General features: G+C 38.7%; 1 protein-coding gene across 3 annotated transcripts in view; it reads right to left on the bottom strand.

Annotated features, from left to right (window-relative positions):
* LOC128528988 (gamma-aminobutyric acid receptor subunit pi) overlaps nucleotides 1-16,979 on the bottom strand; it is a 60,658-nt gene extending 43,679 nt beyond the window's left edge. For 2 of the 3 annotated variants that reach the window (XR_008361004.1, XM_053502257.1), the window contains exon 1: nucleotides 16,819-16,979. The gene's annotated coding sequence lies outside the window, so the exon portion shown is untranslated. Of the gene's footprint in view, nucleotides 1-5,409; nucleotides 5,449-16,818 lie in introns of those variants that run through there. The other variant, XM_053502258.1, reaches the window with a different exon arrangement.
* Nucleotides 16,980-25,290: the final 8,311 nt, after the last annotated feature.

Below are 25,290 nucleotides of genomic sequence, written 5' to 3'. Positions count from 1 at the left end.
AGTTACTTTACATTTACTCTGTTACATTTACTTGAGTAACTTTTTACAACCTATATAACCATTTTAACTATTTATTCTACACATGCAGCCAGTGGATCTACCGCATGACTGTTTCACCAATCAGACTCAGCAACAACAATCACATGACTCCGTTTGACCAATCAGCCGCAAGAACAATAACCACGTTATTGTGGCTGAGTGGTCAGGCGGCATTGTGGGAAAAAACATCTATAAATTCATCCTACCTGTAAATCTGTCCTACATACTGTACGCTCACTGCACGTGCGCAAACAAAAGTTTCCGCATCTTTTGAAAAAAATTGCGAAACGCCCATAAATCCATGCTGCTACTAGTGGGATCTTGCTGTTAGTGTACAATCTTGCGGTGAGTATAGACTGCTTTTTCCATGTTTGTGTGATTATATGTTAACTTTAATAGTACATATAATATTATTTTAACAGTCTATAGGTATATAAGTATATTTCAGTACAAAATGAATCGCCAACACTAGTGTTGTACATTTTTATGCATCCCAAAAAATATGAGTTTCCCTGGCATAATGTACGAAGAATGTTTTACTTGCAAAAGAACAGCTTCATACTGCGGTTTCCTCTCTATCTGCCAAAACAGACACACACTTCAACATATATATATATATATATATATATATATATATGCACTAATATATACTCAGCAAAAAAGGAAAAACGTCCCTTTTTCAGGACTGTGTATTTCAACAATAATGTTGTAAAAATTCAAATAACTTTACAGATCTTCATTGTAAAGGGTTTAAACAATGTTTTCCATGCATGTTCAATTAACCATAATCAATTAATTAACATGCACCTGTGGAATGGTCGTTAAGACCTCAACAGCTTACAGAAAGTAGGCATTTAAGGTCACAGTTCTAAAAACGCAGGACACTAAAGAGACTTGTCTACCGACTGTGAAAAACACCCGAAGAAAGATGCCCAGGGTCCCTGCTCATCTGCGTGAACGTGCATTAGGCATGCTGCAGGGAGGCATGAGGACTGCTGATGTGGCTAGGTCGATAAATTGCCATGTCCGCACTGTGAGACGCCTAAGACAGCACTACAGGGAGCATACCAATATTTACACATTAAGTTTACTGAAAGTAAAAACAGTTGAAAGTCAGAGGATGTTTTTTTTTTTGCTGAGTATAAAATTATTATAATTTAATAATAATATATTATTATAATAATTTATAATAATAATTTATTATTAAAAAAAAAAAAAAAAAAAACATGCATGGCAGTTACTCAGTTACTCAATACTTTTTTACTCATACTTGAGTAATATTTTAGATGACTACTTTTTACTTCTACTTGGGTAATATTATTTGAAATACAGCTACTCTTACTTGAATGAAGAGTAAAGAGTAAAGTACTTATGCACCACAATTCTGGTTTATGACAGACCTGAACTATCCCTTTAACAAGGTCGAAATCCAACAGGGAAAAAATCATCTTGTCACCAGGAAGGAATGTGGAGCTCTTTCTCAAAAACTGACATATTGTACTGACAACTATTCCTGTAAATGTATTTATAGTATCTCAGTGCTCACAGAGAAGGACCACCGGCAGCTGGATCCTGCTTTATGATCTACACATGCTGCTTCTGAGCTTCTAGTGATCCTGAATATTTATGTTAGGAAGGCACATCAGGGATAAAAGCAAATGAGGGATTTTACATTGCACTTTTGCCACTTCCACATGATTATAACCAGCCACATTGTATCCTGTCTCACACCTGTATCTCAACAGTCTCTTGCATTTCTGTGGAAGATCTCATGGAGGAAGATGCTCCCTGTGCACGCGGACTATTTAATCATTTTTTGTGAAAAAATAAAAACTGACAGTGTTGGCAACCTGGCAACTTTCTCGCTAAATCTGGCAACTTTCCAAACCCTCCTGGTGACTGTTTTTCTCAAAAGCGTCTAGCAACAAATCTAGCGACTTTTTCGTGTTTTTGGAGATTATTCAAAACTTTTCCAGAGACTCTGACGTGAAAGCATGTATTGCTCTACAGTTACTGTCCTAAACAATCAACGGGTGCTGCCGTGAGCCCCTCCACTGTCCCAAAGCACTCACAGGCAGTCAGTCTCCTCGTAGCCTCCCGAAGCAGTCCCAGCTGCAATCAGGAAAGAGAGGAGACTCACACTACTCTGTAAATGGATCCACACTGCAAATGGATCACACTTGCAAAAAGTTGCCACCAAGCCCGCCTTAGTTTACAGAGCTGGATGTAAATGTAAATGTTTACTGTCACTCTAAAATAAATCATTGTCAACATTTGACTTACAGTCTCACACTTTCTCAGCACCTCATCCACTGTGTGTGTGTGTATGTGAGACTGTGACAAAATAAAAAATAATAAAATTAACCAAGAATCAAAAAGAAAAATTGATGTTATTCCTAGCATGTTATTTCTTTCTCCTACGGTGTCCATTAAAATTGCAAGCAAATTGCCATATGCAAATTAGGCGATTACATCATTTAGCGACTTCTAGCGACTTTTAGGACAGCCAATGGCTACGTTCCTTACTGAGAAGTTGGCAACACTGGTGACTAAGTTTCCATATCCAGGGCGACGAAGTTGACATGCACACACAGCTCACACAGCACACACACTTTCCCTGCCTGCTATTTCAAATAAAGCTGGTTGAATTTAATTTACCTTTAATGAATTTACCTTTATGTTTTTTTTTTTTTTTACAATAGTGAGGACTTTGTATATGTATGAAATGCTGTTTACAAAAATATGGGACACATTTTGTTTTCTGATGTAAGACAAGTGTTATACAGCACAGGGGAACTTTCTTTTCCCATGTCACATAAAACTATGTTAACCTACATGGCTATAACTACAAGATGTCAACGTCAAGCCTCCCTTTCAGGATTTTCACACTGGAGAAGCTCTTTACATAAATTCTACCTGCTGTTTTTTATCCACATAAACATTTTTCCTCATTCCTTTACAACCTTTCTCCTGTTCTCACTTTTTTTTCATGTTCTGTACCCCTGACAGTTTCTTGAGTGCATTTTTTTTTCATTGTTTTGGTGTCTGCCTTTGTGCCTAGTGCCCTATCTGCTGCGTGTGTTGCATACTCCTTTTTTTTACTAACTACTAAGTACTACATGTTTATGAAAAAAAAATTCATTTCTAGCATTCAAGGTACAAAAGCTTTTCACAAAGCTGGTACACCCTAGGGAACATGTTTGCACCTTCAGTGCATATACAATATGGCCAAAAGTATGTCAACACTTGGTTACTGCAGGCATTCAAGACAACTGTGAGCCTCCATGTTTGCTTGCAAAAGTCCCACATACAGTATGGATATGAATATACTGTAGATATGTCCACATTTGGGCATTTAGGATAACCATTGTACCTGTGAGGGAACGTTTCTACTGTACTTCACACAGCACATATGGTGTTTTGCCTAAACTAGCCAATAAATAATCCAGGAGCATCTCAAGTTTGTTTCTGAACTAATTCTCCCCAGTGGGCATCACAGCTGTCTCAGGACTTCTGGGTGTGCTTTCTCTTTCAGAACCATGTCTTCTGTTCTACAACACAGACCTCCGTCTCCCCATCAAACTCTCATGCCACTCAACTGCCAGGGAAGTTATTTCCTCTATGAAATCTGTTTTTTAACCAAAGCTTTTGTCTTTAACTAAATGAATAAAATAATGATAAATAATCTTCATACACTTCTTTAAGTCTTTAGGTTTGGTAAAACATAAAAGAATTTAGTTTTTACCCATATTACGTTAATATAAAATAAATGACCATTATTCACTCATAAGCATACACATATCTATAATCTAATGCCTATAATAAAAAAGACCACACTTTGTGGTTGTTGAGTAAAAGACTCTTTGTAGAACAAATATGAATTAATTAATTTCTGAATTATCTGCTTCCTGTGTAGGGTGTAGGGCAAGTTCCCTCTTGGTGGTCCTAAGAGAACGCATTCACAAGAATGGAATTGACATGAGGTTAAGTTAAGATAAGCTAAGCTAAGCTATTAGGTCATGGTGACCTTGACCTTTGAACACAAATTCAATTTCATGCTTGAGTCTAAGTGGACATTTGTGGCATCCCTGAGATATCTGTTTAGAAGATCTGGATAGAAGCAAGGTAACAGTTACCTTGACCTTTGACCTTCAAATCTAATCAGTTCATCCTTCTGGAATTTCGATTTCGATTTCGGGTCTCAATGATCACAAAAATGGTGTAATCGAAAAAACGATTCTTTTTTAAAAGTTTTTTTGACCTGCGTTCTGACGCGCGTGCATCCGCACTTTCACCCTTCCAGAAGCCCGAACTTTCTCACTCTATACTGTCAGGGAAGAAGTTGCGTATGTGGTATCTGATCGCATTTAAAAATCAGCGCGAGTGAAGATGGTAGAAAAAGAGCAGCAACAGATGTCTTTGGTCAACAAAAGAGGTAGAAGCAATTCTGTTGTTTGGGAACAGTTTGGATTCGAAGAAGCGGACCTGGATCAAAAACATTAGGTGCAAGATTTGCCGAGGGTTGTGTCGGCCCCGGTTGGTAACACCACAAATCTTTTTAACCATTTAAAATTTAAACACAGACCGACATATGACCAACTAATAAAGAAACAGTAACAACCCCCACAACATCATCGGCAACACATACATCCATTAAAGACACGCTCTTCAGTGCAACTCCGTATCATCTATCCATTGCATCTATCCATTACTTTTTAGCCAAAGACATGTGCCCTATTAGTACGGTTGAGAACGAAGGATTCGGGAAAATAATAAATACTCTGGACAAGCGTTATGCTTTGCCATCTCGACACTATTAATAATAATTTATTATCTATAATTTATTAATTATTTTATTTAATATTTATATTTTTTTATTACTTGTTTTCAAAAGATTGTGGAAGTGCACTACATTGTTGATCTTGTTTGCCTTTATCTGTTTTATCTGTCTTAATCTGTTTTAAGGAGAATTCACCGTTCTGTTCAATAAATGCAACATATTTCCAAAGTCAATAAGTAATCGTGTAAAATAATCGTGATTTCAATCATGACCAAAATAATCGTGATTATGATTCTTTCCATAATCGAGCATCCCTATCTGGTCTACTGCATATTTGTACCAAATTTGAATAAATGAGCTCAAAGCATTTCTGAGATATTGCAGACTCACCAATGAACAACCCATAAATACAAAGCCTCCAGCTCTAGCTGTCATTGGCAAGGAGGCAAAAAAAAGTTCAACCCCTGGTGATCCTCCCAATCCCACTGCTTGTAGAGTTCATCATAGTGACCTTCCATGCAGAGCTTTAGGTACAAGTCGACAGGGCATGTCAAGGCCAAAGAGAGGTCCACCTCCAGCCATGTTCTCACCTGAGGCGAACAACTGTTGCTTCCTCAACAACATCACAACGGGAGACAGACAAGGCGGAGATATGAATTCTAAACCTTTACTTAAATTCAAGTTTATCTTTAAAAAAAAGTTTTATGTCAGGTTAATGAAGACACAAATTCTTTCAAACTACCCAAAATGGTAGGAAAACATTTCAATTAAATAAATTTGTCAAAGCGGAACCTGGGAACATCCAGAACAACCTGCTGCTGTTAATGTTTGTAATGAAAAACATGACTGTAGAAAAAAGCAGTGATGTCATAAAGGAATTATGAATGATTACACCTCATACTTGCTTCATTGTTAGAGATTAGGTAATCCGTACATATCTGCTGCTGTGCATCCATAGATAAGAAGATTTGCGTATGCAGTGTAGTGGTTAGCTACACCTTCCATGCAGAGCTTCGCACCTCCAGGGTCCGGGTTCGATGCATGTGCATGGAGTTTGCTTAGTGGGTTTCCTTCGGGTTACTTCGGGTTCCTTCCACAATCCAAAGACATGCAGACTAGGCTAACTGGCGTTCTTAAATTGCTCATAATACGTAAATGTGTGTAAATGTTGACCGGGATCCTACCATGGTTGTGAAAATGCTAATAAATACAAAGGTCAGCATGGTGGTACAGTGGGTTGCGCTCCAGTTATTGTCTGTGCTGGAGTTTTGTGCATTTTTCCAATGTCTGTCAAGGTTTTCTCTAGCTCCTCTGAATTCATCTCTCCTTTCTATGCAGACTGCTTTCTTCAGATTGTTCCTCGATTTAAATGAGTGTGTTTACACACTGTGATGGATTGGCATTGCAAGTTAGGTCAATTGGTGTTCGCAATTTGCCCATAGTGTGGGTGTGTGTGTGTGTGCCCCCTGTGATGGATTGGCATCCTTACCAGGGTTTACCCTGCCTTGTGCCCAAAGTCTACTGGCATAGGATTCAGCCCCACTCAACCCTGTATAGGATAGGCGGTATAGAAGATGAATGAACGGCTTAACTCTGTATGACATAAGTGGTGGTTTCAGCTTTTAGACTTATGTATATAATTGGAAGACACACATACGGTACACGAAAGCAACAGCAGTTAACGTCCAGTCTGAGTAGTTGTTCGATATCACTGACAATGCTGTGTGCAAACCACTTCAAGAAAACAGGAAATACAAGTGCCCATAAAAGAGATTCAATATAAAATGATCAAAGCACTTCACAGCTGCTCAGTGCAACCTACAGTATCTGACCGAGCAGATTATTAAGATCCAGCAGGGTTGCCCTGGAGCAATAATATAACCACAAACTGGCACTAAATGCAAGTACGATATTCAAAAACATAAATTAAAATGTACAAAAAGGAAACTTCTCATTTTAAATGTACAGATATTGAACTGCAAAAATCATCAAAGATATACGTCTCTGTTTCTCCTTTATGTATTTCTGTTCTTCAGCAGTCTGTGTATGCCATTTGCTTTCTTTTAAATGCTACAATATTTAGGTTATATTGTGCCTCCATCATGCCCTTAACAAAAAAATCGTACGTTTCGCACAACTCCCACTGTGGTGTGTGGAAAAAACAGAAGTACAGGCTAGAAAAACAGTAACACTTTTGACAGAAGACGCATACCTAGAGGGGCTAAGTCAGCACCGAAATAAACCAGCAAATGTTCACTCGCAAACACACACAGATGAATAAATATGAATATCGGTATGAAAAAAAAAACACACCATCTGTTTAAATGGCGTAAACAGTCTTGCATTTTATTAGGAGAGTATTCCAGGACATATAATCCTTCAAAGACTGAGTAAATTGTATGCCTCCACCACCATCATCATCAACACTAATTGAGGGAATATCTTTCTGAATCTCATTGTTTATCGCTCTGAGATTCTGTGCCAAAAGATTGTGTGCCACTGAAGCTGTTCTAGCATTATGACTCATAATGGGGTACAGCATAACAAAGCCACTTTTCTATTTGTCTTCACATCTGTCCAGATGTCTCAATCCTCACATTTCTCTGCCCTCTATCTCATAAACAGCACTGTTGATGGTACAGGCTAATTAATCACAGACCTGCATCTTATGCCGGGCGTAGAGGTCTATGACGATTATTATATAATGATGGTTATTATATAATCAACGTTCAACCACGATACAAATTCTAGCCCTTTTTCAGCTTTAAATAATAAGGTATATCACTGTCTATGCAAAATGCAAAAACGTCTTAATCATATGCTATGACTTTGACAGTCAGCAGATCACACCCCAAATAAACACCTATTTATTTTGGAGCGATATGTTGGATAATGTCTGCAACACCATCATTAAAAAGTCAACTAAAGGAATATCATATGCATGAATGGTGTTCCTCCAGTTTAAATTTAAACTGTGCATAGGTACAAAGTCATACGTAAACTGTTCTTGATGCTCGTGATATCATCTTGTGCTGTATTTACAGTACCTTAAAATTGTACCTGTCTGTATATATAGTACATTAATCAGACACCACCAGGTAACCTGAACAACACTGATCACCAACTATACACCAACAAACTGGTGACAGGAGCCCAAGGCTCAACCATGCCCAAGGCTCACCCAGCCTCCAACCTACCTACAGTAGATCCCAATCTGTTTGAGATTCTATGAGATACAATGGACAAACACCCAAAGGATTCACTGCCAGTGTGGTGTTGCCAGACACCACAGAGCACACCCAGAGACCCGGCAGAGCCCTGTCGCGAGGGGCCAGAGCTGTCCTAGTGGTACAAGAGGATCCCAACCCTTAGGGGGTTTTAATGTTTTTAACGCTATGGCTGATCAGTGTATGTGTGTGTGCTGAAGACTAGTCTCAGCAGATTTGATCTGGTGAGACTATGGCATCTGTTTTCTGTCTGCCCACACCTGCAATAACAAACCTAAATATTAAATGCCTAAATTGCCTCCTTCTAAGCTAATGCATACTCGAACAACATATAATTTTATTGGATCAACTCACTTATCTGCTGCCTAATCTCATAATTACAATTCATTTTCACCCTTCAGATTATAAACAGGTGCTATGTTTGTGCTCCTGATATTAGAGTCCTCTTCTGACTCTGACTGCTCTTTATAAATAGAAAGAGAAAGAGAGCATTCTGCCGTGCATCATATTTAGCTTTAGCTTAATTTAGTTTATTTGTGTTCTTAGACCCGGAATGAGCAGAATAATTTTATAGAGACAATAAGTAGGTCTGTAAGTCACTCTGAATATGAGGGTCTGCTCAAGGCTAAAGTCACTCACTAACTCGGTCTCTATAACACTTATCCTGTACAGGGTCAGGAGACCTGGACCCCATTCAGGGGGGTTGAGGGAATGGAGAGGCACACGCTGGATGGGTGCCAATCCATTGCAGGGCACACAAGCACCCACACACTAAAACTGAAGGGACAATTTGGAAAAAAATAATTAGTCTACCTTGAATGTCTTTGGACTGTGAGAGAAAACCAGAGTACCTGGAGGAAACCCACCAAGCTCAGGGACAAAGACAACCTCATCAAGATAAAAACATTGGTAAGTTATTCTTTTTCCCAGTGTAAGTTGCTGTAAAGTAGAAATACATCCTGGATGGGACACCCGTCCATTCAGTGCACCATGCATACTATACACTTACACACAGACACAAATTCACACCTATGGGACACTTAAGGGCCCAACAGTGGTAAGCAGGTGGTCGGGGGTTTGAACCTGGAACCTTCCAAACTGTAGTGCAGTGCCTTAATCACTAAGTGGCCAAAATTGAACCTCATGACAGAATTTACTTTTTTTAGCGCATAATATTGTCACTAGATTAAGGAGAAAGTGGTAATAAAATAAAAGTTAAACAAGTTTAATTTATGGCAATTGCTGGATAAATCAACAGAAAAGTTTCTAGTCTATAATCATTATCAATATCTGTCAAATGTCATGACTTGCCATATTTGACCATTAAATGAGCCAGGATCTCAGGTAGGTTCTTAGGAGGTATGAACGTATTGGGTATTTGTATAATGCAAAAGATATAAGTCTCTGTTTGAAGATAAAAGTCTTAAAATGAAGAAGATGCTTGAGATGGAGATGATGCTAAAGGTATTTATGTGATCTTTAGATAAATGCGGAATATAAAGGTATAAATACAGTATATTCTTTAGATAAAGAAAAAGCTACAGGGCTTTATATTTTTACTCTTATAGCCTTATGTATATACACTATTTGTGGTAAAGGTTGACCATATTCTGTTAGTTAAATGACATTTCAATCTCATGACCAAATGCAGGTATCTGCAAAGGAAAAATCACTTTCTTTCTTCATTCTTTATGTTAAAAATTTAATATTTACAAAATACCAGAATTAACTATTTTAACTGAATCAAGGCCACATGCACTTCTCTGATAAAGTGGCTTCTTTTTTACATTGAATTCAGACAGGCTAAGTTAAAATACTTTTCTCTTAATCATACTGTTTTACAAAGGCTTTCACCCTAACATACTGTACAAGCATGTTGAATTAAGCACGTTAAATTCCAATTTTCTGAAGGCACAAATCTGATGTTTTTCAGATCAGATCTGAATCACTTTCATATGTGGCCCTACATCGGATACATACCCGATACGCGCCGTCATTATTATGTTTATTTAGACTTTTATACGGTTGAAGGGTTTAATTAATTGAAAATGTAAACATAAAACACATATGCAGGCAAAGCTTATTTTGCTGTATTGAAAATGTATTATTGTATTGAGACCCTAGGTATTTGTAGAGAATGGAAATCCAAAATTCCCAAATGTGTTTCTTTTTCTGCACCTGTCAGTCCAACTGAAAGATACAGTCAGAAAAGAACATATCATGAAGGTCCATACAGGATTTTTCTTTGCCTTGGGGCAAACAATATTGGTAACACAACTCATAGGAATCGCCAGCTCTAACCTCTGACCATTACCCTGAAGCAGAATTGCTGTAGTTGTGCTGAATATTCTGATGGAGAAATCTAGAGGTCACTATTACAGAGACTGGGAAATAATGGAGTGCTCAATAGCCAAGACAGCGAAACTAAACCACAACCACACACCCACATAGACACCAACAGTCAAATGATTACAGGCAAATGAATCATGCACACCTTATATTATCAAGTTCAAACTGTTACCATGCGAATTTCATTCATTTAATTATTCATTTAGGCACATATTTGTATACAAGCCCTGCAGGCCCATGTAAATGCTTTGTATTCATTTTTAATGGCTGTGCTCAGGCTGAACACAACAACCCGCCAAGTTAAAACATGCTCCGAAAGCTCTGCTATAATACCTAATTTTGTAGTATTGAGCTAATTATTGTGTCATGCTGCTTAAATGCACAATTTACACTGATTTTGCCATCTGTTATGGCACGCAGTGCCGCTGGCTGGTTCTTTCTATTAGTGTTTGCCAATCTATCCACTACAACTTTACACAACATAACACACGTTATAATGTCTGTGTAGTTCAATCATATCAGACTATGAGACCGGGAATTACACAGCATCACAATGGCTTAGGGAACTCCCCTAGTGCTCACACAGCTTCAGCCTCGGATTCTCTGCCAATGCTACATCTAATTACTTTTTTACACTTATTTTGGCCACAAGCTTCTTGATCTTGAAGCTTGCAATCTGTCTTGCTTTCTGCACTTCCATGTGCCCTCACCAGCTGTGAGGCAACAATGCTACCTGCACTACCACCTCCCACATGTTGAAGTAGTTTTATACATCTTACTGCCGAACTGAGGGCGTATACCACGCATAAAAAATGGATGAGCTCATCAGAAACCAGAACTACTTGAAAAAAATCCTGTACAGCACACCCGACCTTCAACTGACTCTGCCACCGTCCCCATGATCAAAGTGTTTAATGCCAAGTTGAACCAGAATACTTAGGCCCTCGAACAGACAAGCCTGCTCAGTGACCATCCATAAATAATTAAAACGACACCTCTTCCACAGTCTGAACCATGTGCTATTCAATGCGCCATACATGACAAACTATGCCAAACATCAAAGACTTTGAATAATAGTATCCTGTAGTCTTTCTTCAACTGAACAGACATCTTAGGTGATGGAAATAATTGAGAAAAGGGAATTCAAAGGGGCCACGAGGAAAAAATGGAATTCACTCAGTCAGGAGAATAAGTTGTGAAAGAGAAATGGATGCCTGAACTGGCTAATAATCCAAACCACATCTGTGGGATCAGTCAAGCTTGAAGTCCCAAAGGGTCATGCTTGCCAGCTGTTCTTAAACTTTAGAATTCATCCAAGTCATATGGAATACAAAGACCAAAACACCAAGCAAACACCAAGCAGTTATAAGCAGGGAACTATGCAAATATTTTTATTACAGTATATGGTTTAGCTCACCATGACTGTGAAGGGTGGTAATTTGAACATTTGTGTAAGCTTGAACCAGTCTAATCATTGCCCTCTGACCTCTTATCAACAAGATATATCTGACAGCTGTTTTGTTCTAGAGTTGCATAAGAATGTCTCAGGAGATCACCAGTTTCTGAAACTTCTCAAACCAGAACAACCTGCCACCAATAGATATGCAATAATAAAAATCACAGAGGAATTTTTTTTCAAATTTGATGCTTGATGTAAATCTTAACTGAAGCTTCTGACCTGCATTTGCATAATTTTATACACTGAGTTGCTGCAACACGATTGGCTGATTAGATAAATAGCATCTGTACGGAATTTCTTAATTAAGTAGATGGTGAGTGTATAAAGTGCATTTTAGATGTAAATTATATGCAATTAAAGATCATAGACGTTTTCATATACTGGAACCGTTTTACTTAGAATTGACTGAAGTGTGAAGAATGAATTTGGAGGACAGCGCTAACCCCTCAAGGGCAAAGTGATTAAGTATGATTTTAAATTGAGTGAGCAGATGAGCTTTTGATTATTTTTGTTCCAATGGCAAGGAGTGTGACTGCTTTGTGCTAACTGTGGCGCAACTTCATGCACCTAGTTTTTAAATCGAACACTATGCGTCCCTTTCTGCTTTTCATCTAAAGTGCTTATAGCCTAAATGCTCATAATTAACTAATCTCAAGCTGCTGGTGGATTTAATCATTGCTTCATGACAAGCCGAGCTGTTGGCTCATCTCATGTGCAGAGCATTCCGATTGCTGGAATTCCTTCAATAAAGTATAGTAACAATTAAAGCCTGCTCTACAAAGCAGCAACGACTGCAAGTTGAGGGAATAAATAGCCATATGGCTATAAAATAGAGCCGCCTTTCGTCTTTCCTTTTATCTTGTTTTTATCCACAATTTTGGGAAGTTCAATTTCACTTCCCAACTTTAACATCATCTGTTTGCCAAAGAAATATATATCACAAAATCAAGGTAAACGTTTATGGGGTTGGGTTGGCTTGCTTTTATTTTTTCATATTTCATAATAAATAAGATAAGAACATATGTTAAATGCTGCAACTGTAATTGAAAATAAGCATACACTGCCTGAAATAAAGCATATTAATATTTTATTTGACAACCTTTAGCTTTGATTATGGCCCACAATGTTGAGGCTAATTCATGTGTAAAAATGATCCCTTAGGCTCCCTGAACCACTCTTTCAGAATTTGAATCCTGCAGTAAGCCTGCCCCATTAGGGTAGAAAAAAATATTTGATAACCTGTTTATTCAGTATATTCAGGTCATTAGCTGACTTCATTTCATTGCCACATGTCTTTGCTAAGCCTAGACCTGAACAGCCATGAGCAACCCCAGATGATAACACTGGCTCCAGAGGCTTGTACAGGGGCCACTATGCATGATGGGTGCATCACTTCTGGACTGGGGTCAATTTGGACTCATCAGGCCACATGACCTTTTTCCATTGCTCCAAAGTTCAATCTTTTTTGTTTCCTAGCAAATTAAAGCCTTTTTTCTAATTAGTCTAACTAAGAAGTGGTTTTCTTAAGGCTGCACAGCTGTTTAGTCCTCATCCTGTTAGGTCTCATCACTATGGCACACTATTGTGTGTGTATGGAAATGCTCTTAACTTCACTATTAAACAGCAACTTTCCCAAGAGTTTAAGTGATCTTCAAACTCAGTCAAATTTCATCTGTAAAGTTAAAGGTTCAGCATAATCCTTTTGGAATTTAGTAACACAGTGGATAGCTCTTATTTGATTCCAAGAAATTTAAAATATTTTTTTTTGCTTGATGAGAGCAAATAACTTGAGGTGTGGAGCCTATCCCAGGGGACTCCATGCATGGGATGCTAGCCCAACAAATGGAACAAGCACACACACACCTGGAGGAAACCCAGCAAGCATGGGGAAAACATGCAAACTCTACGCACACAGACCCCGAGGCGGGAATCGAACCCTTCACCATTTTTTTTTATGATTCGGTGATCTGAAAACCAGTGAAAGCCATTCTTCTCTTTTTTTTTCATATGGAAATGACAGTGAACAGATCTGTTAAGCATAAGAAATATAACATTGTCAAAATGGAACGATATAAATACAGTTCATAAATACAGTTCATAAGTTCAAGTTCAGGAAGGAAGACAACCGAAGTCCTCTTTACTTTTTACGCAGAATTTCCATCTTTTAGTTCGGTGGATGTGTTGTTCTGCGTCGGAGTATTGTAGGGAGTTCTGTGTCAGAGAGCTACGCTACTTCATGCCTGTTTTGTTTTGTTACAGCACACACACTAGGATGTTTGAAGATCCTAGCTCCAACCTTAGTGACAAAAAAGAGCTACCAAAAAGTGGTTTATGCGACATTGGTAATAAAAAAAATAGGAAGTAAAAAAAAAAAACTTTCTATTGTACAAATAAAGAACAATCTGTTCATATCGAGTTTAATAAATGAGGCTTATCTATTACATTTCAGATGTTATTAGTATTAGCGCCCATTTTGCATTTGACAACTATTAATCTTCTTTGTAAGCTGTGTGTATGTACAGTATAGAATCTGAATTCTAATTCCTGCTGTAATGGCTAACTGCACCAAATTACAGGCCATGTCTCAGTGTGTCAGGCTTATAGACTGCAAAGATCATTAATTACACTACTGTCCGCATGTACAAGGGAATAACATTCTATTACCTTAATGTATATGCTTGAACTCATAAGCTGTAAATTTTGAAATTGAGAGGGAAAATAGGTATTTTCAAATGTTTTCAGCTTGATATTAAAATAAGTGATAAAAGTCACAAATCTTATTTTCCTAATATTTCCTAAAGTTTAAAGATATTCAAGTTTGTGAGAAAAAAATATGTTGACCAACCAACTGTCCACAAAATCAAATTTGTTAACTTGTGCACAATTCACATTATAAACTATAACCCAAAAGTTTAGGTTGGGAACGCTTTCATAAACTTTCATTCTTTTGGTGCCAGGGTTTTTTTGCGGATCAGATGGTCCACATGGCGACTGCATCCACAACATGCAATCATCTCTTTTGAACAGTTGACATTGAGATACTTATGCTGCTTATGATCTGTAAAGCCTTCATAACGGGTCTAATCTAAGGTGCTTAGTGATTAATGAGGCTAGTAACTTTAAATGAACTTCTCCTCTGCAGCCAAAGTAGTTCTGCTCAGGCTTACTTGGGAAGGTCTTCATGAGAGCCAGTTTCATCATGGTACTTGACAGGTTTTGCAAATGCACTTGACAACACTGTTCTTGCAGTTCCTCCAGAACAGCTGACCTTCGTGTCTTAAAATAACTGACTGCTTTCCTTGTTACCTTATAGCACATATGGCATTAGGTAATAAAGTAACAACTGACTGTTATTGTTGTTACTTAATTACCTCATTCCATAGGTGTTAATTTATAGTTTAAAAAAAAAAGATCCAGTATTGTTCTAGAATGCAGAAAATAAATCCAAAGTTTTCACTGGTACTGTAAAATTAAACAAAATCTAAACAACACTCTCACACTTGTGGTTTTGCATTGTTTTTTCATTACATCCGGTTTATGTTCCTATAATAATGAATAAATTGCATCCACCAAAAAAAGAATCCTAAACACACACACACACACACACACACACACGCACAAACACACACGTTAGAACTATTTTTTAAGAAAGGATGCTGTTTTTTTTTTTATTCTGAAGAAACAAAATCGGAATACACAAACATAAAAACAGCCTGGTGTCTTCAAACTCATTTTGTCTGTAGCAGAGCTGTTGTATAAAATATGACAATATGACATCCTCAATAACGTTAGGCCATAGTATTTCTTTTGTAAAGATAGGCCAATTTGAATATGAAAGCCGGGCAAATATAAGCATAAATGCTATTTGGGAAGAGAAAAAAAAAAGGTTTTGTGCGGTACAGGGAAGTTTGTGGGGGCGAGGCTGCAGGGGTGCTGTCATGGGGCATGCGGGTGTCGCACCCCCCACTTCCAACGTCTGTCACACACTTACACACACACACACACACCAGATTGATCTGGTAAATTCTGGGATTTAATACAAACATGCCAACTTCTGCAGTTCTGATGATAAAAGTGGGTTCACTCCTCCTCAGCAGTTCCTCAAACCTTATTTATGATAATCCTGTCATTCCACTGCTTTTAATGTCATGCTCGACTGAGAGCTTTCTGCAAATGTGCAAAATCTCGTTCTTAAGAGCTCATGCAGCTATATCTGTCGAAGGAAAGCAGTTGTATAAACAGCATATAATCTCACATTCTTATTAAATACAACCATTTAAGTATCTGCTTAAATATAATAAAGGCCCAGAAAATAGGTAGATAAGGATTATTAACCAACTTTATTATGGATGTATTTGTTGGAGATAATTAAGGTCACGCATTTGATGCAATAAATCGTTTTTGTATTTTTTGTCCATGCACACACATGCACACGGCTCCTGCGTTTTTCTGCATAACCCCACTTTCCCACTCCTATCAGTGAATCAAAATCCCTCAGAGCATTCAGTTTGGCAGTCATAAATCAGACAAAAACAACTCTCTGCTTCACAACGCAATTTAGGGGGGAAAAACCTTATTAATGTTTCAGCAGAATATTACTGACAAGTCCAGGGTTGCTGTCTTCATCCTATATAAACCTTATTTGTAAACATTGTGGAAGCCAGAAATCAAAATTTAAAAAACCATAATAATATGCATTTTGTTGCATCCCTGATTATTAGATTAGATCTGACTTGTTTTGATCTAATAGATTTTAAAAGCAATAAATAACTGTGAATGTGCAGAGTTAATAACTGATTATAATGATCTGACCGCACCTACAGTATAACACATCATGCGCTCAAAGTTACTTCTGACATCAACACGTCCACGCACACTTACTATCTCTATTTGATGAAAAGAAATAATAATAAATAAAGCAAACGCAAAGTAAAACCATAAGTCGTGTCCGATCTCCAACTTACCCGTGATGACGTTTTGAAGCGGACATTTCTTGTAGAAATACGCGGATGCGCCGCTGGAGCTCGTCGCCGCGGCTCCGTCTGATAACGGACAAAAGCAGCAAATGGCGCCGCGCGCGCGCGCCTCCCCTTCGCTGAGCTGAGCTGCCGTCAAACCGAGCGCGAAAAACACGTGCCTGGATCCGCGCGGCTCCACCTGCACCTGCACCTCCACGCGCTCACTGCGCTCTGCACGCGCGCACATTTACCCGCGCTGACTTCCTCCAGACTGTACCAAACTCCACCTCAGTCACATATAACACATGCACGTGTATAATTAGTTAAAATCTATCTAACTATCGTTGCACTCGAAATTATATAACCCCCAGTGAATAGTTTTTGTTTTGCCAAAATTACTTACTTGCAGCTGTTTGTAATAAATCAGAGAAACAAGAGCAATGTACACACCTCAACATTTTAACAATATAGATCCCAAAAAAATCATTAATGAGAAACATCTTAGTAGAGCCCCCTTTACCTATTACGGCCATTATGACCTTTATAGCTTCTGACAGTGTTTCTGGGGGATTTTAGCCTATTCCTCCTAGTTCAGTAAGACTCTTGGGCTGGCAACTTTGCAAATGATTTTTTATTTTCAAGTCAGGTGACTTTATGGTCACTCTAGAACCATACCAAGTATGCTTGTGATCATTGTCCTGTTGCAAGGTCCAATAACTTTGAAGTTTCAGCGTTGTAACATATTTTTTGTGACGTTTTCTTCAAGGATACTTGATTGAATCCATCTTGCCCTCTACACACTGCAGGTTATCAGTCCCAAAGGAAGCAAAGCAGACCCATAGGATCACAAAGCCACCACCATGCTTTACTGTAGGCAGGGTGCACTTTTCTGCAAATGCTTTATTCCTTCTCTTTCAAACATGTGTCTTTTTAATATGGTTTTTAGCATTTTGGAGCAGACTTGGAGCACCCCAAGGTGTACCCTATAGGCTACTAGAACTACAGTATGTATGCATCTTATAGTGCAGATTAACACTTAAATGCCTGTTGCCACCAAATTTTCCTGTCGATTCTTTGCAGTCAATCGATGGAGTTTCAACACTTGCCTCCTCAGGAATCTGACAGCAGCAGGAGATAGTCTCCTCTTTCTGCAATGTCCAGATAGTGTAGCCACCGTTCCTTTAACTTTTAACTTTTAAAATAGGCTTCCTATTGTATATCACATTCCCTCCGATCCTCCAGTACTGGTCGGTTGATCCCACCATCTTTTAGAGATCAAATAAGACACCTAGACTCTTTTCTGTTCTGGCACCAAGGTGGTGGAATAAATTTTCCTTTAAAACTTTTAAACGATGACTTAAGACAGATCTGTTTATTTAATACAGTACTTGGGTAAATCTATCACTCTGGATAAGGGCAGCTGCCAAATGCCAAAATGTAAATATTAATTTCTAAAAACATTAAGTACATTTGCTATTTTTCTATCCTTATCTGTGTTTGTGCAAGGCAATTATCTCTTCTAATAACTGTATGGACAACTCTGTTAACTCTCTTGGCATTTTACATCTCCATAAACAAACCTCTAAAAAGTTCAGGTATTTGATGTTTTCTAAATCAAGAACACCTGATGCATCTAATTAATTGGATGAATAATTCTGAATCTGCAGTGATCATTAAAAGGGAATTTGAAAAAAAATCACTTGTTATATTGGTTGTGTTGAGCTATTTAAATTGCTCGTGTTTCACTGATTTATTACTAACAGCTGCAAGTTTGTAGTTAATTTTCAATAGGGGCTGAATCATTTTGATGTCTCTGAAGTGCAATAGGATAATCACCATAAACTGTCGAATGAAGAAAGTGCATAGTGAGAATTTAATACAAAAATTACATCACATGTAATTATGTAAAATATTTTTTTCTTCATTGTACTGTTTTTGTCTACAAATCCTATCTTTGGCTATACTCCAAAATTTCCCTTATACATGCACAAATGCATATGATGCACCTGTTTCTGAATATGTGCTTATCTTCCCTGATCAATGCAGAGGTAACTTAAATTTTCATATCAGAAACCTAAACATTATATAATATCTTTATTGGTGCCAATGTGGCTCATACACTTCTCCTATCATGAAAGGGGGAGTGAGATAGATCCCAGCAGAAATGTTTTGTTTCTCAAATTATTGGAAAAACACAATTAATTTGGCACAATTAAGGATAAGGATACCCATTGGTATTAGGTTGTTTTTGAAAGTTAGAATTATTTGTATTAAATGACTTTCGACTAATGCTGACTACATGATATTGGAATAATGTTGAACAAATAGACCCTATACAATTTGCAACCACAACTTCAAATAAATGTTGATTAACAGTATCTATTTTGTCTCTCAACTGAAGGTTTTCCTTGAAATGTTCTTACTGCTGGCAGGGTTTTTTTCCATTTCCTTTCTGAAACTAAACCAATGCCCTGTGCGGGAGTCAAACCCCGGTCTTAGCAGGCATGGAGCTGAATGCTAACCACTGGTCCACCAGGGAATCTGCTGTTGTGTTGCATTTTGTGGCACATGTAGTAGTTCCACAAAATAACTCTTAAATGTAAAAAAAAACACTGAACAACTGCAATTTATCAAACCATTACTTTAAGAAATAGCTAAAAGGGAAAAAAACTTGCTTAATGTCCAAGATTTGTTCTGTGAAAATAAACCTTATAAAATCTGGATGCTGTATGAACCATATTACAACAGTGTGTGAATAGATGTTAAGCAGCATAAATGCTATATATATATATTACAGCATTTATTCTCATATATATATGAGCCTTCCTTGGCCTTAGAAATGTGCAGTTGGAGTTCATGTGACTTGCACCAGGTCACAAAATTCTCCACTAGGCTCCTGTACTCCCCCTGCTCCCGTGCTCATACCTAATGGCAGTAATTCCAAGTTGTACTTGAAGTCAAAAGTGAACAGAGTGGGAACGTACAGACCCTTAAGCAGCTCTTGTGCTGCTGACCATGATGTCAGAGGTGCAGTCCCTCATTCTGACATACCGTGGCCTCCTGGTAAGGTAGTGTGTATTCCAAGTCACCAAGTATGAATCAACTTGAATGTCAGTCAGCTTGACTGTAAGTAGGAGGAGCTGGATGGTGTTGAAAGGAGAGAAGAAATCAAAGAACATGATCTTCAAAGAACCCTTTTCCTCGTCAAGGCAAAAGTAAGCATGATACTGCAGGTAAAGAAATCTCCACCAACCTTGTCTTGATAGGCAAACTGCAGGGGATTCAGTGCATGACAGACCTAAGGTCTAATGAGATTGAAAATCAGTCATTAAAAGGTCTTCATGAAATAAACATTCACTTTGCAAGAGCTATTTATACACACTTAAGTAAAGGGTGAATCTCAACACCGGTGTTGAGCCGGTCAACAATATTATGCTTAACATGTAATAATAAAACACTTCACATAATAGTAAATGATAACACATTGAATGAGACATGAATCACAGTAGAATCACATGAAAAATGTAAACGAATACATCAGAATACGGATGTCATTGCTTTAGTGCTGTCAACTGAAGCGCATGTCAAGGAAAATTATGTTACTGTAGAATATTCCCCAAAGGCACTGCTTCCAAATCAACTTTAACTGGTAGCCCTGAACAGTCATTAAGAATCATAGCATCAATTTCCAGTAAGGGAGGCTTCAATAGAAAGGAGTGGTCTGCACTGGAATGCAGAAAATTGGAGGGAAGGAGTGACAACCTCAACAAGGCCAGAGCGAGGAATGACAACATCATAATAGGGCAGAATAGCAAGCATGACATTAACACTGTCAAGAGGCAGAGAGAGCATGATGTCATAAAAATCAGTAGGTGGAGGGAGCATAACATCATTGATGCCAAGGAGGAGAGCATGCATGATGTCATCAAAGCCAAGATGCAGAAAAGCATGATGTCATCAGAGACAGAAGGTGGAGAGAACATGAAGTCTTTAAAGCCAGGAGGTGGCGGAAACACAACATCATCAAAGCCAAGAGCAGGATCATCATCATTCCAGCAGGGTTTAGGGGTGACTTCCTCAGGAGTAGAGGAAGGACAAGGACCATGATCATGACCATGAACACAAACCACTGTGTCAGCATTACTAATGTTTCGAGAATGGTCCACCACCTAAATAATATCCAATTAGGTATATCCACAAGATACTGTCAGTACTCCCAGAAAGTGATCTTCCTCAGGTTGCCCATGTTCAGTGTATGAATTCATTGAATGAACAGGTATCTTTGCAAATTTCTTTAATATCCTTCTAGCATCTATGATCCCAATTAGCTGTTAGGTTTGCATGAAACAACTTATCAATTGATTTAATAGCTACAGTTCTACTGTATAACTATTGCACTGTATCACAGTTTTGTCCATGTTTTTAGGCTTTGCCGCTGGAAAGCTTGCTGAGGATGAGCCACTGGTAAACTTTGACCATTGCCTCAGCACTTCTGCCTTGAGTTATGATCAGCTCTCAAGACTCAGCCATCATTAAGATCTTGGTTTTTCCCTCAACTTCAACGCCTCCAGTTCCAGACTGCCACAGCCGCTATAGGATTGTAACAGCCATGTCAGCTTCTTTGGTCTCAAATTTCGTATTGTCCTCGCTGCTGCCACCAAGCTGTGATTGGCCATTTGGACTTGCTGCTGGAGAATCTGCAATTATTGCCTCGGGTATCATGCCCACAGCACAGAAACTGAAACTAATAAGCTCCTTCAGCGCAGTAGCCATCCCATCGACAGGGATGCAATCAGGCGGGGCCGATAGATATGACACATCAGGCAGCACATCTCTGCTTACAGCCTTGGATTCTCCTCTATTGGATAGGAGGCAGTGAGATGCCAGTTTGCGAGAATGAGGAGTAGAGATGGTGCATACTGAGCCATGCCGTGAAGGCCACAGAGTGGTTAAATGGTCTTTCGTGCTTCGAGGATCATTCACTGATAAACTGTGACCCTTCTCTCTACACTTTTGCCTACAGTCAGTTATGCCCAGATCTTAAGACTCAGTCACCGTTAAAATGTTGGTCACTACCTAGACTTTGATTCTTCTAGTTCTAGTCTACTGCAGCCACTATCATACTGTGACAGCAACACTGGCTGCTTTCCTCTCAAATTCTGGATTGTTGCTCCTGCTGCTGAACTGTGATTTGCTTCTATGCCTTGACCCCCAGCTTGCTTCCAGCGCTACCGGACTGCAACAGCCTTGTCGGCTTACTTCTCTCAACTTCAGCCTGCCACAACTGCCACCATACGGTCATTGGCCATTTGACCTTCAACACAGTGTGTGCTGGTAAACCTAAAATAATTGCCCCAGCAATAATCATCTCAAGAAATCATCTTAAATACTGGGCTGATTTGAGTATTTACAATACTGCTGATCCCCTGGGAATTTCACATACAGAAATTTCTAAAGTGAATGGTACAAAAGGGAAAAAAAAGCATCCTGTTAGTAAAGCAAGTGCAGGCTTAAAGCATCTTGTTGAGAGATTAAAGGGGAATGCTTACAGGAAGAGTACAGTAACTCTCATAAGCACACTTCATCCGTGGGGTGAGCAGAAAAACATCTCAGCATGCACAACACATGAAACTTTGAGGTTCCACTCCTGTCAGTCAAGAACAGGAATATGAGGCTATCATAGTCACTGCAAATACTGTAGTCAGTTGTAGATTGGAAAAAGACCAGGTGACCCCCCCCCTTTATCTTATATTGTCCAGTGTTTTAGAGTCACAAGATGTAAATAAAAAGTGCCAAGTGAGGCGGGTTGTCCCTTAGAGGCTAAGGGGAAATACATGGAGTCAAAATCCTGACTACCATAGTAGCATGCAGTTTCGCTGACAGTAGGCACATGAATTAGGTCCCTGCAAAGTGCATAACATTCTGAGGGCTAATGAATGTGTGCAATTAGCTGTTGCACATCTTCACTTTTGTGCCCACAGTGAGGGATTGTAGATAGTCCGGCAACTGAGAGAGCATTCCAAATCCTGTGTACCCCTCTCAGTTCGGTCATTATACTCTGAATGGAAGCCCACAGACATAGACAGAAGGCTTTCCAGAACCAGGTGGTGAATTGTGAATCCCCTGGATAAGGAGCTGGAATGTGGACACCTTTGAGGTAGCTCTGGGAACGTTGCAAACCCCAGAGAGAGATACTCCGGGACCAGTGGTTGTCCATCTAATATAGAAACTGGGATGGAAAACGAGAGTGTTTCCACTGATAATCCTTGCCTGGGCCACCACAAATCCCCATCACTGCATAATCAGCCACTGAACAGCTTTGCTGTAAGATTCAGAGCAGGGATGACATAACACCCCGTGAGTACATTGTTTAACGTGTGCTTTAAGGCTGTAATGAATAAATCCAGGGTGGAGTGGCCAGAGACGGCATTCTGCCAAACTGCAGTGGCTCATTTGAATGTCCTCTCTGTCAGAAGAGAGATCAAATAGGCTATCTCGGCTCTCTCAGGAGGAATTGGGATGGCTGCATGTTGAACACCAATGCACAATGCAAAGCTAATAGGCTGCACCTGCCCACTTCCCCTGCATACGGATAGGGATGCAGTAATCCTGTCTCAGCTGGCAGAGGAAGTGTGCCATACACATATTCACTTCAGTGGATGATTAAAAAAAAACTTGGTTTGCAATTCGGTTTCACAGTGAAAGTGACTTGGGGCTGTAACAAAGTTTGGATCTGGCCAATGAGCACCGACACACCATGCGCCTCCACAAATAACACAATCAGTGCTTACTTACTGAGCATGGTGGCCTGACCTGCCTTGAGATCTTCTATCCCCTCTGAATTTACTGACTTCTTTACTGGTGCAGACATACTGTTATAGGAAACAGTGCAAGGTGTAAACAAAAGTGTCAAGCAAAGCCCACTGTCTCTGTGAGCACAAGGTGAAATAAACGTTGAATGCCAACTTTGGGGCTGATTAGGAAGGTGTGTGTGTGTTACTTACATTATGTAGAGTTTAAACCACGGTTAACTGCTAAGTTGGCTTAACTAACACCCCCTTTCTAGCTAAATTAAACCAGGGGTTTTTCGAAATTAAATTTTCTTGGCTCAAAAATATTAAACTAAACTTTCCTTTAATTAAGCTTTCTCTAATATGACCTAAAACCAGAATAGCATGCAGCTTCTCTGACAGTTGGAACATGAAATTATGAGTACTTATGAAGGCATATGTGAAGTTGTTAATACTGTACATGTCAACATCACTGCTGATTAAAAGAACAGAATTGGAAGGCCTGTTTTTACCTGGCCTACCTTAGAAGACATTAAATCCAATTTGGAAGAGTCCATGCCCATGATGGCCTTGCATTTACATTTAGGTAGACACCCTTATCCAGAGCGACTTACATTTTTATCTCATTATGCAGTACATCTGAGCAGTTGAGAGGTAAGGGCCTTGCTTAAGGGCCCAACAGGGACAACTTGGTGGTTGTGGGATTTGAACCTGGGATCTTTCCAAAACTGTAGTCCAATGCCTTAAACACCCCTGACCTCTTAGATTCCTGTTTTTGCCTTAATCTTCTTTCTGCTCACTTTAGCTGTAAAAACTGTATTATTATTTTAGTACCTATGTTGTTCCTGGCAGCTCGAACCAATTAATCAATCTGGTTTTTTTTTTTTTTTTTTTTTTTTTTTTTTGTATGCTTGTTTGTTCGCTTGTTTTGCACAAATCCATATTATCTTTACATAATATTTTGTAAAATTTATAGGAGATCAGTAGTTTATGAAATACTCAAACCAACCTTTCTGGCAGCAACAACTATAAGATCATCAAAGACACAGTTTTCCGCATTCTAACTGAAACGCTCGACCTGTAGTTGCATGATTTTTTTGCCTTACCCCCTGCCATATGATTGGCTGATTTATTGGCTGAATTAAAAGGCTGCATAAATGTGCAGGTGAACAAATCGTATTTGTTTTTGTCTGTTTGTTAGTTTCATAAGCTTAACGCCTGATGCATTGATATTGATTATTTACTTTGAGTACTAACAATGGCTTTAAATGAGTGTAATTTCTAGTTACAGTATTGTGTAGTTGTTAACATAAACATATCAGATGAATTTAGCACAAATGAACCTTCCACAACATTAGAGGTTAACTTTAGGGACAAGACCAGCAGAAATATATGGTATTAACTATCAGCACCATGGATGGAGACACACCTCTTATTAATAATCTTGGCACCACACACAGCTCTGCAGAATCCAGTGCAACGCATAATTAAGTAGTGCTGTTTTTCATAGTACTGCTTCACAGAAGACCTCATCATATCAGTGATATCATCATTTTTCATACAAGAGAACAGATGGGAATATTTAACAGAAACATAGTTTTTTTTTTTTTTTTTTTTCTGTACCATACATTTTTTATTTTGTTATTTATTTACAGTAGCTTATTGGAAGTAGGTAAATACTATAATT

The sequence above is a fragment of the Clarias gariepinus genome, chromosome 8 (genome assembly GCF_024256425.1).
Source record: "Clarias gariepinus isolate MV-2021 ecotype Netherlands chromosome 8, CGAR_prim_01v2, whole genome shotgun sequence".
Lineage (NCBI taxonomy): Eukaryota > Metazoa > Chordata > Actinopteri > Siluriformes > Clariidae > Clarias > Clarias gariepinus.
This window is presented reverse-complemented; position numbering and strand designations above follow the sequence as displayed.